Here is a 16,020-nt window from a genome sequence, read left to right as displayed (position 1 = left end):
TGAGATAACATCCGTGCCCATCTTCCTCCACTTTATATGGGACGCCGCCACAGCATGGCTTAACAAGCGTGCATCGGTGCGCGCCCAGGACCCGAACCTGCGAACCCTGGGCCGCCGCAGCGGAGCGCCCGCACTTAACCACTTGCGCCACCGGGCCGGCCCCCTCTTTATAATTTCGTATTAAGAGCAGATCAATAATCTGAGAAGACTTTGTCCTTTTAATAAAGGACTTTGTTCTTTGTACTTTTAATTAATGTCCGAATTTTAATTTTGCACCAGTGTACTTTTGATATTAAAATTTATTTTTCAATAAATTCACTTTAATCTTAGCCAGCTTGACCACACATTAAAATTTCTTTTTAAAGATTCCCTTCTACAATTTTTTATGTCTTGTTTTGTCCTTTTTTTTTTTATTTTGGAACAATCATTTTATTTTAGAACAAAATTGCTTTCTTTTTCCTTCAACAAAATTCCATCTTCATTCTTCATATCTTCTTTCACTGAAAACACATAGCCTACTTTTCTTGCTTACTTTTCATTTACAGTCATTCTCTCAATTTCAAAAACTTATAAAGTTTATCTAGAAAAGAAATGAAGCAAAGCAGTTGTTACAGAATAATTACAGATTTTACCTTAGAGGGTGGCATAATTGCCTATGCATTACATTAAATGAATATAAACTCCTTCCACAAAATACAGTTAAAGTAAGCCATATGCTTTTTGGATATTATAGAACGAGATTCACTTGGGTCTATAGGTTCATCCTGACATTGCTCTGCTACACTGTTCATGATAGAATAGGCAGATAGAACAAGATCCCCACATTGTTGCTGAAGACGGCTGCTGTAAGTTGAGTAGGCAGAATAAAGATTTGAAAGATGGAACAACAGCGTCTAAACTGATGGCAGGGCTATAAATATCTGGGAAGCCATCACCAGAATTCCCAGCATTGTAAGTAGTTATAAGAACTGGGGGAAGTTCTTTTAAACAAAGATTGTTGCCTGGCTGTAAATCTGAAAAAACAGGCAACAGAATATGAGCCTGTCAGAGAGTGATTACAGCCTGGCCTTGAGGAGTTATCATTGTGTGCCTACAGGACAGGAAGGGTGGTGGTTCTTGTATTGGCCTCTCCATTTGGCTGCACAGACCTTTCTGTTAGTCAATTTACTGTAGTATAAGAGCAATGGTTTTCAAACATGTTGAATCATTCCACAGCAAGAAATCTAGTGTATATCATGGTCCAGCATTTACCTGTATATATAAAACCATATAAGTATCTGAAATAAAAGTTTAATAAACTGATATGTATTTCCTATGCCTAATATATGCCATATGTGCCTTCTATTTTGCATTTTATGAAATTATTTTCTTTTATTTATATATAATAAATAAATTTATCTATGAATTATAAAGTTGAAGATATGTATTATCCATTTATCTATATTGATAAATGTAGATACCATGTACATGTTCTGTTTAAATAAACATTAATCATAATTTCTTAATGGTCTGTGACAATAGTTTGAAAAATAAAAAGTTACAGTGAATCCTTCCATAGTAGGAAAAAGCTCTCAAGAGTATCCCATTGCTTCTCATCTTTCAGCGGCTCCTGCTGCTTTGCCTGCACTCTCTCAGCATCAATGCACACAGTTTGCACAGAGTTAATTTATGTTTATCACTCTAAGTGTTCTGACATTTTCTCTTTGGTTCACCTTATATTCTCAGCTCTTCTTCCAACTTTTTTAACTCTTTGCTTTCCAGTGAAAACTAGGAAGCATGAAATTGTGAGCTATCAGATATTATAAGCTCATCTATTAGCATCCTGTAGTAGATTAGCAAACCCATAAACACATTTCATAATTTCTAGAAGCGTATTTCTCTTTACAGCAAACTTTTCAATGTGGCACAAAACATGTCTATTGGTGGACCCAAATATTGTTTGTTTCTCTGTATGTTTAACAGTCAATGTCTCAGTGACTATCCTATCTGGAAATGATTTAGATATTTAATGGATATCCATTATTTAGTTTAACTTAGTGTAAGCTTTTATCTTATTTACATTTATTTAAACACTTGTTTTTAACAATTATGTTTGGATTAGACATTAAAGAGTTAACCATCATCTTAAGTTATTTTTCTTGTTGACAAATTCTGTAACAGAATTATTTGACTAGTAAACAATTATTTGATTAGTAAACCCAGATAGAAAAACTTGTATGCTTGCATTACATTCAGTATTGATAACTCTGAAGACATGCCTGATCTCAGACAATGTGAACTTGAAAGACATTTGGGTTAGTTTCTATATTTCTGAGAATTTTAGGAATACTTAATATATATAAATGTTTAATTTTGGCAATACCATCCAGAGGTAGAAAAATACCATACATATATGTATATATACATATATACATACATATATATATATATATACACACACACACACATATGTATATACATACAGAGAGACACAAAGATCTTTAAAATTTTTAGCCATGTCTCAGGTACAAAACACAAAAGAATAGTTGAATCTAAATTGTGTTTCTGGCAAATGGACTAAGTAAAGTTTACCTGCTCAGAAGGCCAAAGACTTTTACTAAAGATTTTTTTTATTTGCATGCTGTGAGGACCCTTTTATAGCTGTTTTTGAAGTCATTTTTTCTTTTAGAAGCTTCTGCATAGGAATCAAAGAATGCATTCCATTGTCTCTGAGAGGTTTGGAATCCTCTCTTTTAAGGGTGCCCCTTAAGGTGGACTTATCCAAAAGAAAGTTTCTCCAGAATGGCTGTTACAATCCCAAATTATCCAAAAGTTCACCCATTTCCAGAAAGGCACAAGATCCTGGTCCATAGACCAGGTGGAACCTATCTTGCCTTTGGATTCCCTAAAACTTCTTTACTACGATAGGCCTTCTTGTTCAACAGTGCCTAAAACACTGGAATCACGTTTCCCTGCCTTTTGAACAGGATGGGGGACTTCCCAGGACACTTCAACATACCAATCAAAATAAGCTTCCCGTTCCACTTGCTTAGTTTTAGATCTCTTATTTTCTAACTGTGCATGCAAATAAACTAATTTATATATTTCAAAAGAGCCCCATTGGGGCCAAGCAAGTTTTAAATCATCCTTGGTATACCAATGCCATTTCTCTAAAAATTGATATGCAGAGGGCCCATAATTTTTTAACATAAATCCAGCAGGGATCCCCAAAGAGAGCTGAATCCCTGTAGCAATAGACTGCATACTTCCTGCTACAAGTATGGACTCACCAAAAGAGGAAGTAAATTCTCTTAAACTAGTTCCAAAAGACACCCAGATAAAAGCCAGAACCTCAACCAAGGTGGAGGTTCAGAACTGAGAGGACTCACCTGGCCTGAGGCTGTCAGGGAGATGACAGAGCACAGGAGGCTCACACAGGGGTCTTGCTCCAAACCAACAGCAGCCCCAGAAATAGGTGGAAAGTCACTTCACATCCCATATCTCTGACACCAAATATGCCAACTTATTAAAAAAAAGACAACTGTAAAATAGAAGAGTAGCATTTATTTGGGGTCTTAGAATTGCAATTCAAGAAACACAGTTCCAGCAGCAGCTGGAAAGTCCAGACTTTTTATTAGCAAGAAAGAGAGCCCAGAACAGTTCCCTCCATTGTTTGTTAAGGAGGGTAAATTTCTGCTACAGTTTATTGGCTTACTCAAGGGCATATGGTTGCTACCAGAAAAAGTATGTTTTTGGACAGTCCTTCAGAAAGTTCTGTCTCAGCAAATAACTCCCTTTTGGCAAGTCAGCATGGTCAGCACAGTTTCATATATTTTTTTTTTTTTTTTTTTTTTTTTTTTTTTTTGTGAGGAGATCAGCCCTGAGCTAACATCCGCCAATCCTCCTCTTTTTTTCGCTGAGGAAGACGGCCCTGGGCTAACGTCGGTGCCCATCTTCCTCCACTTTATATGGGACGCCGCCACAGCATGGCTTACCAAGCAGTGCGTCGGTGCGCGCCCGGGATCCGAACCAGCGAACCCCGGGCCGCCGCAGCGGAGCGCGCGCACCCAACCGCTTGCGCCACCGGGCCGGCCCCCCAGTTTCATATTTTTAACAAGGTGAAGTCCAGGGTACAAAATGGAGTCACCACTGACAATTCATTTCATAGGTGCAAGGCTAAAGAAACTTCTCTTGAGTCTGATCATAGAAGGCCATATAGACAATTCATTATAATCAGTTTGTTATCTCCTTAGGTGAGTCCTAAATATGGCATGAAGTTTGAGCCTATCTATCGAAGACGTGGTATACCCCTTTCTGTTCTGTTCTCTACCTAAAGAATACTGTGGTAACAAGTTCTATAGATAGTTACATTTAAATTAATAAGGTTACTTGCTCTGACTAAGACAATTTGTTAAGCATACAAGACCATTACATGGGTTCAGAACCCATCTATACCATTCACTAACTGTGTTATAGTGGTGAAGTTATTTAAACTCCATAAGCCACAGTTTCCTCACCTGTACAAAGTATTAATACTAGCAGTTATTTAATAGGGAGCTATGCAGAGCAATTTAGCACAGTGCCTGACACATAGTATGTATTCAAAAGTTGACTTCTTGAAAAATAATTTGTATAATGGCCAAAATAGTGTTTCCGTAAATAAGGTTCAGTATAATAGATCACCAATACTTCTAAAATAATTTAGATTAGAATGTGTAAATCATTGTATAATTTGATATTTCCCACAATAAATTTATCATGGAAATAGTGGTCATATTTAGCTTTCTGGATTTTTTTACATAAACGAGGAAATAAGTTCATTTTCCTTTCTTCTTAATGGAATGTTGTACCTTACATTTTCTTATGTTGTTTTGTGTTATTGTGTTCTTTTTTTTTATTGAGGTATAATTGACATATAACATTATATTAGTTTCAGGTGTACAACACAGTGGTTTGATATTTGTATATATTGCAAAATGATCACCACAATAAGTCTAGTTAACATCCATTACTATACATAGTTACAAATTTTTTTTCTTGTAGTGAGGACTTGTAAGGTCTACTTTATTAGCAATTTTCAAATATGCAATACAGTATTATTAACTAGAGTCAACATGCTGTATATTACCCCGTCTGGCCCAGTCATCAAGGCTAAGGAGGCACAATTTCTAATGGACAAGTTCTCCCAAAAGAGGAAGAGAAGTTGGGAGAAAATAGTGCTCAATTCCTTTGCCTCTTCATATGATCCCTAATAAGAATACAATTAAATAATTTTTAATACTTTCTTGGGCACTATGTTTCGTAAGGGGAGAATTTGGTACCAGCTTTGTAAGTCTGTAGAACCAGAAGGATCAGCATTAACTGGTAATTGATATTGCCTGTCCACAAATGTAAGATCTCAAATTTTAGGAGTTGAATCTTTAGAAATAACTAAAGAGCTAAGTTCTCTGTGCTGTGACTTTCTTCCCAAAGACGTCCTACAGTTACTCTAATCTAGAGAGAAAAATCATTAAGAACTCTACTGAATGTTCTAAGATTATTATCTTTCAGATACTTGTTCTAAGAAGATCCTACAATTTTTATCTTACTCTAAGATATTTTCAAGATTATTATCCTTCATATTCTTAGGGTATTCTCATTATTTTCTCTCCCATTAAATACACTTATGTTTTAGTGGAATTTGTTATGTTTATTATCTGTGTCAGACACAATTGGTGACGTAATCAACAATCGTCTCGTACCCCTTTTTTGTTTTTTAAAAGAACACAGAGTTTAAATAACTGGTGGTCCAGGACAAGAAAATATTGATTTATCTAAAAATAAATCGTGGTAAACTTATATATGAATTTATGAAATCTGGACAAGGAGACATGAAGGAAAAATACCAGGTTTGTGGCAGTGGGGGAAGATAAGATTCTGAGAAAGTTTACCTTACTCCCTCAAGAAAACGACATTCTTCTGGCCTTTGCCATTTCTTACAGAAGAACATTCTTCTCCAAGTGATTTAGACCATAAGACGGCAAATGTGAAAACAAAATTCAATATGACAACGTGAAGCGTAAAGTAACCTGTGCCTTTGAGAACAATAAGTCACAGAATTAACCCAACTTGGCCTTTTTGTAATGAGAGATAATAAATCCAACCTATATTTAAGCCAGTGTTAAGTTGTGTCCTATGTTATTTGAAACTCATCATTCTATCAATTTTATCCAAGTAGCGTATTCTGTTAAGTATTTTAAACAGTTTTTGCTTATCTTTTTCTTTCCTTGTATAATTTTTATTTTACTCCATTCATTTTGTATCACTACTTCTGAGGGAGAAAAGCACATAGGGAAGCAGGAGGCACACATTTGAGACTTCATGGTGAAGGGCAAGATGTAAAAGAAAAAGAAAATTTATTTTTCCAAAGAAAGAAAAAAAGACATGATAGAAAGAGAAGACAAATCAAAGCCTCTTTCCCTGAAAAGAGTAGTATCCGTTAAATAAACTGCACTTCAAAATATTAACGGAAGAAAGAACTCTTGAACAGAGAAACCTAATTAGCCATCTGAAAGTCTTGTGTGTAGATATTTGTTATTGCCAATCCAGAATAATTTTTTTCAAATACTGAATCAACTGAAAATTGCAGAGTACTTCCATATGGACCTAATATAAAAAGAAAACAAGAAAAGGAGAATCAAAACATCTCAACCGATAAAAATTCTCTCTAATAAAAGAGCTAACAAGGAAATTAATTAATTAACTAAATAATTAAAGTAAAACCTTTAACACAACACTCCAAACTGAATTAAACAAGCTTAAGTAAAAACTTGCATTAAAAAACTTTGAATTATAAATTCCAAAATTTAGAACAGAAATGGACATCTAAGTTCATTCACTCTGAAAATAATTTTTCAATATTAAGATAAATATTAACATGTGTTAATATTAGCTACATTACAGAGTGTCCAAGAGAGAAAAGCTTAAACTTCAAAGTTAATAAGGAAGATTTAGGAAAGGCATTCTAACAACTAAGACAAACCAAAATTGAAATAATGAAAGAAACAAAATGTTCAGAGAGAAATTGATCAATATAGGCAAAGAAGATAAAAGACAGGCATAGTTGGAGATGTTAAAGACTAAAATAAAATAATTGAAAATATTTTAAACCATAATTCAAAAAAATTCGGAAACAAAGAAGTCCCGAAGCTATGTAATTGAAGAGATCACCATATACTGAAAAAAATATCACCTTTAATCTTTAGCTTCAGTATCTTTCTTTAAGCATAAAGAAAATTATCCTTGGAATACTCACGCAAAAAGACAAAGTCACATATCAATGAAAGAAAATTTGATGACATCAAAATTCTAGACAAGGACGTTGAAACCAAGACAAAGGTGGGACCTTTGTTCCAATAACTCAAGGAAAGAAAGTGTGAGCCAAGGGTGTTAAATCAGCAAAACTGTTTTTCAAGTGTCAAGACTATAGAAACTGTTTAATCCTGTAAGAACTCCAGGAATACTGTATGAGTCCTTCCTGCAAAATCAATTACAGGACAAGCTTACTCCACTCAAGATGTGACTGAAGACGCTTGAGCAAAAGGACTGATTTTCAGCACTAAATGTATTTAACTGTAGGTCTAAGATTAAAACAGAGGTGGTAACAGTGGTTGAAGAACAAAGGTGAGAACAAGGATAAAACAGCAATTGAAACAGAAGGATTTAAAATATTATGAGAATACTGTGCAAAACTTTATGCAAATAAATGCCAAAACTTAGATGAAATAGATAGTATCTCAGAAAAATATAATTTATCAAATTTGATTATAATAGAGACAAAAAGTTTAAACAGATGATTTGCATGTGACAAAGAGAGAAAGAGAGAATGGAAAGGCAGAAAGACAGAAAGAGACACAGAAAGAGTGAGAGAGTTATTAAAGAACTACCCAATAGAAAAGCATCACATCCAGATGATTCCATAGAGAATTCTGTCAAAACTTCAAAGATTAGATCATTCCAATGCTATATAAATTGTTACAGAACATAGAAAATTAAGGAACACTTTAAAATATTTTTAGAAAGCAAGAATAGCATTGATTCCTAAACTGAAAAAGTTTAGCACATACCAATTTTATTTCTTAATATCAATCTAAAAATCTTAAATAAAACATTAGCAAATAAAATCTAATACTACATTAGGAAAAGATATATCATCATTAATTGAAGTTTATTTAATAAATCTAAAGATAGAAATTCATTTGTAAAACTCACTATATTGATAGATATAAAAGAAAAATACATAATTATCTCCATAGATGCTAAAAAGCCCGTGATAAAATCCAACACCCGTTTCTGATTAAAATTTATTCAATAATATAGAAATATACACACATACATATAACATTATATACTCAACCCTAAAGCCAGCATCTTAATGTGGAAGAAAAAGAGATATACCCATCAAGTTCAAGAATAAAGCATGAATACTTTCTATCTCCACTATTATTTAACAATAAATTAGAGGTATTGCCCATGAAATTATATTAGAAGAAAGAATTAGAGGCACGAGAATTGGAAAAGTAAAAGAAACCCCAAATGAATCAGTGATCTAAACACACAAATTAAATCTATGCAATTACCAGCGAAAAACACAATGGTATTCCTTTATAAACTGGGTGAAAAAAAGTCTGACTATAACTCAAAATCCTGATGCAATAAAAGGAAATATTGAAAAAAAATTCTGTATGACATCCCCCCCAAAAAACATGGAAATAAAATTGATACATAGAAAGGAAATTGTTTGTATATATCACAGGTAAAAAGTGATCATTCTAAGTATTTAAAGAACATTTTAAATTACAGGGAAAAATACCAAAACCAAATAAAAATAAAGGCAAAAGATATAAATGGCTTACAAAAAGGGACACAAGAGACATACAAATGACCTTTAAACATATGAAAAGACATTTAACTTCACTCATGATAAAAGAAATTCATATTTATCTCACCTATGCTAAGATTCCATATATTCTTTATCAGATTTATAAAACACAAAAGTTTGAGAACACTTTGTTTGAAGGCTGTGGAAACAAGTACTTTCATATATTGCTGATATAAATACAGCATAGATCCAGCTCTCTGGGAAGAATTTGGCAGTATCTAACAAAACTTCAAATTTAGGAATTTACTGTTAAGATACACTTACAAAAATACAATTAAAAAATGTAGCCCATATACAGGAGATTGACTGAATAAATGACTGTTCACCACAAAATGAAGTTCTATGCAGTTTTAAACAAAAATATGAAGAAAATTTCTATGAACTCATATGGAGTGATTTTCAGGACAAGCTCTTTAGTGAAAAAAAAAATTAAGTTCAATAAAGTACCTATAATGCACTCCTTTTTTGGATAAGAAAGTATGAGAAGGAATATTAAGTATATATTGCTTTAATTTTGAAAAAATAAGTACAGGAAGTGAAAACCTGCAGCCAATGAAATGACTACTTGCAGGGAGTGAGTGGCAATGGCTTGGAAATGGATAGAAAAAAACTCGGGTCCCTTGGAGAAATATTGATTGCGGGGCTAAGGCAGGGAAAGTACAGGGTGAGACTAGAAAGTCTTCTTGTTACAGAAAGTGAGGAATTTCTTTTAAAAATTATAGGTACATATCAAAAGGATCCTGGAGCATGCATGAATAGGCTCCCACTGGCCAAATGGGGAATGGCTTGGCTATCAGTCTGAATAAGAACATAACACACTGCAATAAGAAAGGAACCTAATGTATATATTGCTATTAAATAATAGTAATTACAAAGTGAGAAAAAGGAAAAGCTCTACTTTATGGACAAATATCAACTAACATGTCGAAAAAATTATAGAAATTAAAATTTATTCTTTTTCACCTATCATAATAATAACAGAAATAATCAATGGAAGCTAATAATTAGTGGATTTATGAACACAATATTTATGTCCTCATAAACTTTCCCCCACAGATTACTTACTAAAAAGAACTTGTGCAGTGAGTAAATCTGAGAGATGACACCTTAAAGAAATGATCAAGCCATATTTCACCAATAATGGAAGAAACTGACATCACGTTCTGTACAGAGGACGCAAAAATCACCTGTGTAGTATGCCTGGCAAAAATGTTTAACTCCAGTCAAATCATGAGAAAAACCTTAAATGAATCCATATTGAGGTGCATTCTTCCAATTTGGAACCATTTGAACTTTTTCTATTTTGAGAATCTTACTCTGTCAAGATGATTCTCCCTTGCTTCAATTAGTTGTAATAAATTTAGCTTTGATTTACTAACAATTAACAAAGCTTTGCTTTATTAGCAGATTAAAGACAATAACAACTGAATGCAATGCATTATTCTTCATGTACTCTGGATCAAAAAACATCTGTTAAGAATTCTGTTTGGACGATTGGAGGAATTTAAATATGGATTATATATTAAATAATTGTATTTTTAAATGTTATATTTTCTGATTGTAACAATTTTATTACAGTAATGTAGAAGAGTATCCTTGTTTTTAGAAGGTACATGCTGAAGTATTTGAGAAAGAAAAAGCAAATGTGGTAAAATGATGTCCTTTGATGAATTCTTACAACTCATATAGATTTTAATTTTTCAAAATAAAAAATTGGAAAAAATAATGCAGAAAACTAGATAGTGATACTAATAGAATTGTACTTTAAAATTTTGGTTTTTAAAGTTCTTCAAAAATTAGATTTCTAACATTTGAGTTTCTTTTGTTTTTGTTCTTTGGTTTTTAAACTTTATTTCTATATTAATTGATAAATTTATATAGATTTCTTATTTTCCAAAACTGATTTTAAAAGTTTGACATCTCAACTGAAAAGTGATTTTTAAGTAGTCTTGGAAAAAGCTCCATGGTTATTTTTGAGTTCTTTAAAAAAAAAATTATGTTAAAAATATTGATATTTTTGCTACCTTGCTAACAATTGAACCAAAATACTTGCAGCTTAGCATATGTTAAAACATTTATGAGAAATGGTCTTTGACCAAAATGTAAAAATATCACTTTTAACCATCAGCAAGTCTCCTTTTGCTTACTTCATATGACTCACTTAATGGATAAATTGCTCATGCCCTTTGTTTCCTGCTGATTAGAAGTTGCTACTAGCACGACGTATATGAGAAAAATAGCAAATGTTTCTCAGAAACCCACAGAGCAATGTTTTTCCAACTTTGCAGAACATTGCCAAAAATATCTATCTGCACCACAGGCACCTGGAATGGATATCAGAACATATCACAAAGTTTTAAATCAACATAATCTCATTTTTCACTTCATTATGGAAACTGCCCACTTGCGAGGTGGTCAGTTGAGGAGCATAGCTACCAAGACCATCTAAGCAAAAAGAATATCCAGTTAGATTTGTGAATTTTTGTGCTAAGAAAGTTTATGTAAAAATATAGAGATTGGTTTCTATTCTGCAGAGGCAGTGATTGAGGCAGTGTGAAGACAAAAAAGTTTTGGAGCTTTCTTTATGATCAAAAAAGAATTCACAGTTACTGCTTGGCATACACGAAACTTGACCTGGGATATTGTAAAAAGCCAGCTGAAAAGAGAAGCAACCAATGAAAATACCAGAGTCATTATTAAAAAGTAGAATGTAAGAGGCGTAAGAAGGAGAGAAGAGTTAACAAACCAAATTGAAGAATTGTGCCTATTTCCTTTGAGTATTTCAAAATTAATACTTTATGACTTTTATAACCTATTTAGATAAACCCAAAGAAGGATTCAGTAGATGATGGCATGCAGTTTGGCAAAATATTCTGCAAATTTAGTTTTGTCTCATGTCTGCGTACTTCACAATTGCTCGTCTCTCTGTCATGAAAACATGCTTCCTCTAACATCTACTCCTCCTTTAACACTCAGGTTATGACCCTCATATGGAAATCTTCTCTGAGTAGTCTTGACGGCCCATCTAAATAATCTTATATCACATAGCGCATTCCTCTTTCACAATGTCCTGGAAGTATTGATCTACTTGTTTGTTTGGTCCAACACTGCCTTCAATAAAGGGGTTTGTGTTACTCAGTTAAATCCTTAGCATGTTATCTAAGGCCCCAATCAATCTCGGTTGAAGGAACGTGTAAATGAATGAGTGGACAAATGCCTCTCTATGCTGCCATACACCTGTGCCAGAAGGGCCTCTAGTGCCGATACCGCCAGTAAACACTCTAGGATCTAAGACATGTAAAAGGTGGCTTCACTCTGCTCAAGGTCCTCTGCACAAGTAAGGAACGTCATTCTCTCTTTCTTTCTTCACATTTCTGTTGTATGGATCCCAGAATATTGGGGAGTTATGGTACCAACGCCTAACAGACATCTTAAGGAAGTAGCTATTTGAAATATACGTTTTCGTTTCCACTCCTCTGTACTCTGGCACAAAAACCTGGGATAAAGAGAAGGGGGAAAGAAAACCATTAGGGCTAAAGGTTAATATGATCAGCACAGGCCCCAGATGGCCAGTCTTCTTTAACCTCAGCCTACTCTCAGATTTATTTTTCTGACTCTTTTTTTCTTAAAATGAACTTTTCTTTAGAAGGCTTCTTGTATCTCATGCAAATAGGCTCCTCCAACATAAATGACCTTGTGTGACTATAGTTTAGGTTCATATTCATATTCTACTACCAGAAGTGGTGTTATTAAATACTGTGTTTACCTTCACAATTAATAAAGTACTATGATTATAAGATTTACATTTATATTTCTCCGTTCATAATGAAAGAATCTCTAAAAAATGGGTTAGAAAGGTTTTAGCGATAGAGAACATGATATTTACAAAGCTTTAAATGACACTCATACATTCACTTATTCATTCAACTATTCATTCAATAAAGGAGTATTGACCATCAACTTTTGACCCTGTTCGGTTTTTAGAAGAGACTCACACTTTGACCAATGAAGTGGCTTAGAATAGTGGAGCCATGTATTGACCAGCAAATAGTACCCTAGGGAAAGTCACACTGTATAGCAAAAGCTTACTAACTGTGAAGTAGCTACAGGTCCCCTGCCAAGGGCCCTCCTTGGTCCCACTTCGTTCTTGGAAATCAACAATTCTTTTGTGACTATGATCCCCACTCCATTAGTATAGATGTCACCCCCAATCCAGCCAGAAAACGGTTGAGTTAAACCATTTTTTTGTGTGTGATTCTTACAGTAGAGTCAACTTCAGTAAAAATTCTTATGGTGTATGGAAAATGGCATGGCTTCTTCTGTGTTCAAACAGGATGTAACTGTATGAATCATTTACTACAGGAATAATTTTCAAACTTAGCATAAAATCTTTTCTCCAAATGAAACATTATTCATGAAGCCCAGATTCCAGACTTGGTTCAACACTTCCAACCCCTAAAATTCTGCACCCCGTGGAAGTCAGACTCTCCTCACGGATTTATACAAACTCATGTGACATTTTCATGGATTCCTCTACCTCAGTGCCCCTTTCCAAGAGAACTGCTTCTAAATACGTTGTCAAACATTGCTCAGCCCTCTTAGCAATGTAAATTATAAGGAACATTCATCAATAAGCTCTACTACTGTATGGGAGAGAGCCAGATGACGGTCTTACATCAGAGAAACACCATAATTTCCAATGGAAGAGTAGGCATCGCCATTTGGTCACTCCATCACAAGGAAGATTTATTGACCCTCCTTCACTCAATCTCAGCTTCTCTTCTGCCTCTCTCTCTCTCCTTCCTTATCTTCTCACCCACTCTTACCAGATTTCTTTACAGCCCCAAAGTATTTTGTTCTTTATTTTATAGAACAATTAAGCATACTCCTTCTCTTACTGCTGAATGTGCCTAAACAAATTTACTAAAATGTTCTTTTAATTACTAATTTGATTCTAATTAAAAGTAGCTGTGATTAAAAATAGCAATTTGCCCCTGTCTCCTATCATGTACGAAAGCTCAGTGTATAAGCAGAAAAATAAAGGAGTTATTCTAGTTGAACTGGGAGTGAGCCCTGAGAACTCCACCTTCTCATCTCCAACCTTTCTCCACCCAGTGTCAAAATGATTTTCACAGAACTTCTGGGAACACTTATTTGAAAATAACTTCCTAAGAGGCTATTCCATCAGGAATAAACAAACAAAAAATAATCAAAAGTTAGAAAAGAGAGTACCAAATTAAAGATGTCTTTTTCTATGCATTATATTAAATGTTTATAAATTCTAATTATGTATATTTCAAATTGAGCATATTGTATTTTTTTAATGATTCCTAGGAGTCCATTCTCAGTACTACAAGGTATTTCTATTTTTTGTTTGTTTGTTTGCTTATTCATTGACTCGGGCACTTATTTTTCTTTGTAAAGTGAACTCGGACGTTTAAACCATTTTATGATATTCATCTCTACCTCTACTAAACAGTCAAAAACTAATATTTGTTGAATGCTTATCATGTGCTAAACATATTATCTCCATTTTAGCAAGGAGAAAAAAGTTATTGTACTAATTTATTTTCCTATCAACAGCGTAAGAGTTCTAGTTGCTTCACATTATTTTCAACTCTTGGTATATGTATTTTTTTCTTTATCCTAAAAGATAGCTGAGCTGCCTAGATTTACAGTGATATTCTCCCAGCATTTTGAACATACTATCATATTCTGGCTTCTTTTAATGCTGCCAGTTTAATTGTTGTCCTTTTGTAAACACTGCATTTTTCATCTGGCCACCTTTCAGATCTTCTGTCTCTATTTTATATTCTGCTGTTTCACTTCTACTTGAATTCATAGGTGTGATTTTTCTGCCTCCAATGTTTCCTAAATCAGAGGATTCATGTCTTTCATTGACTCTGTGAAATTCTCAGATGTTATCTTTTGAGCAGCCACTTTTTTTTTTCTATATTCAGCTAAGGAACCCCTATCGACTAAATGTTGAATTTCTCAGTCTATCTGACCAATGTCTTAGGTTTTCAACATCTTTATCTTTGAATTTCTCTTTCTGTGTAATATCTTCAATATATAATACCAGTTAATCTTCTTCTTCTAAAATTGCTATGTGTAATTTTAAAGAAAATATGTTTATTAATTGCTCAAGATCTGTTCTTTTTTAAGACTATCTTTTAGTCATAGTATCCTGCTCACTTCCTATTTTTTGTAAATTATTTTCTTATGATTTTTTTAATCTTAAAAATATTTATTTAATAGCTTTTCTCCAACGTTTCTATTATGCAACAAGTTCAGGAGACTTGTACTACTCTTTTGGTATCCATTGATTCTTGCTCATATTGGATTGTTTCTTTATGTTGTTTCTTGTAACTTTGGACTGAACTAATCTTCAGTGGGGCTTTATCTTCTAGACTTAGCAACAGCTTGGGTTGGAAACAAATCTTCAGTAACATTTTGTTTATTTTAAAAGCCTCCCCAGGAGTATTATGGGACTTGGAGTACTTTTATGTTAATTCCTTGTATATGAACGCTGTCAGATTATGTAAGTAGGGTAAATTCAGATCCCAAACATATGTTTGTGAATTATCACTGGAAAAAATCCTACCTATAGAACAAGTCAAAAAGTCAATCTTTCAAGGCCTCTCTCTTTCGAAGGGATGGATTTTATTTTAGTCCACCACTTCACTACAGGTGGCTAGTTGAGAGTTCTTGCATTATTAGGTAAACTAAACTGGGTCTCAGTTACAACTCTCTTTTCTGTTCCTTTATGGGCATTAATACTCAATCTCCTAGTTACCCAGACTAGCAAGCACTCTCAGAATGGCAAGTACTGACAAGCCTCAGCATTAGCTCGCATATTTTCTTCTCAAGTTTCGTTTTTTGTTTTTGGTTTTTTTTTTTTTTTGATCCTTAGAGCTGTCCTTTCCATCCTAGTAAACTCAGCCATGTGTTTTATTTAAATGTTTGTGTTTTGTGCTTTATTTTATTTTATGTGTATTACTTATTCTATTTTATCTGTCATCTTTTTTTCCCATTAAAATTTTCAGGAAATCTAATTTGCCATATTGCTGGAAATAGAAATCTCTTCTATATCCCAACTTTACATATTATCAATATTAATA

At 33.6% G+C, this 16,020-nt stretch overlaps 1 long non-coding RNA gene across 4 annotated transcripts in view; it reads right to left on the bottom strand.

Moving 5' to 3' along the window:
• Positions 1-232: 232 nt before the first annotated feature.
• The window catches only part of LOC131396593 (uncharacterized), a 58,689-nt gene continuing 42,901 nt past the window's right edge, over positions 233-16,020 (bottom strand). For 3 of the 4 annotated variants that reach the window (XR_009216592.1, XR_009216595.1, XR_009216593.1), the window contains exons 2-3: positions 3,369-3,520; positions 233-580 (exon numbers count right to left, since the gene is read on the bottom strand). This is a non-coding gene — a long non-coding RNA (uncharacterized LOC131396593). Of the gene's footprint in view, positions 581-3,368; positions 3,521-9,964; positions 9,994-16,020 lie in introns of those variants that run through there. The other variant, XR_009216594.1, reaches the window with a different exon arrangement.

This window comes from Diceros bicornis, chromosome 33 (assembly GCF_020826845.1).
Source record: "Diceros bicornis minor isolate mBicDic1 chromosome 33, mDicBic1.mat.cur, whole genome shotgun sequence".
Taxonomy (NCBI): domain Eukaryota; kingdom Metazoa; phylum Chordata; class Mammalia; order Perissodactyla; family Rhinocerotidae; genus Diceros; species Diceros bicornis.
Note: the sequence above shows the minus strand (reverse complement) of the source record. Positions and strands in the feature narration are given on the sequence as shown.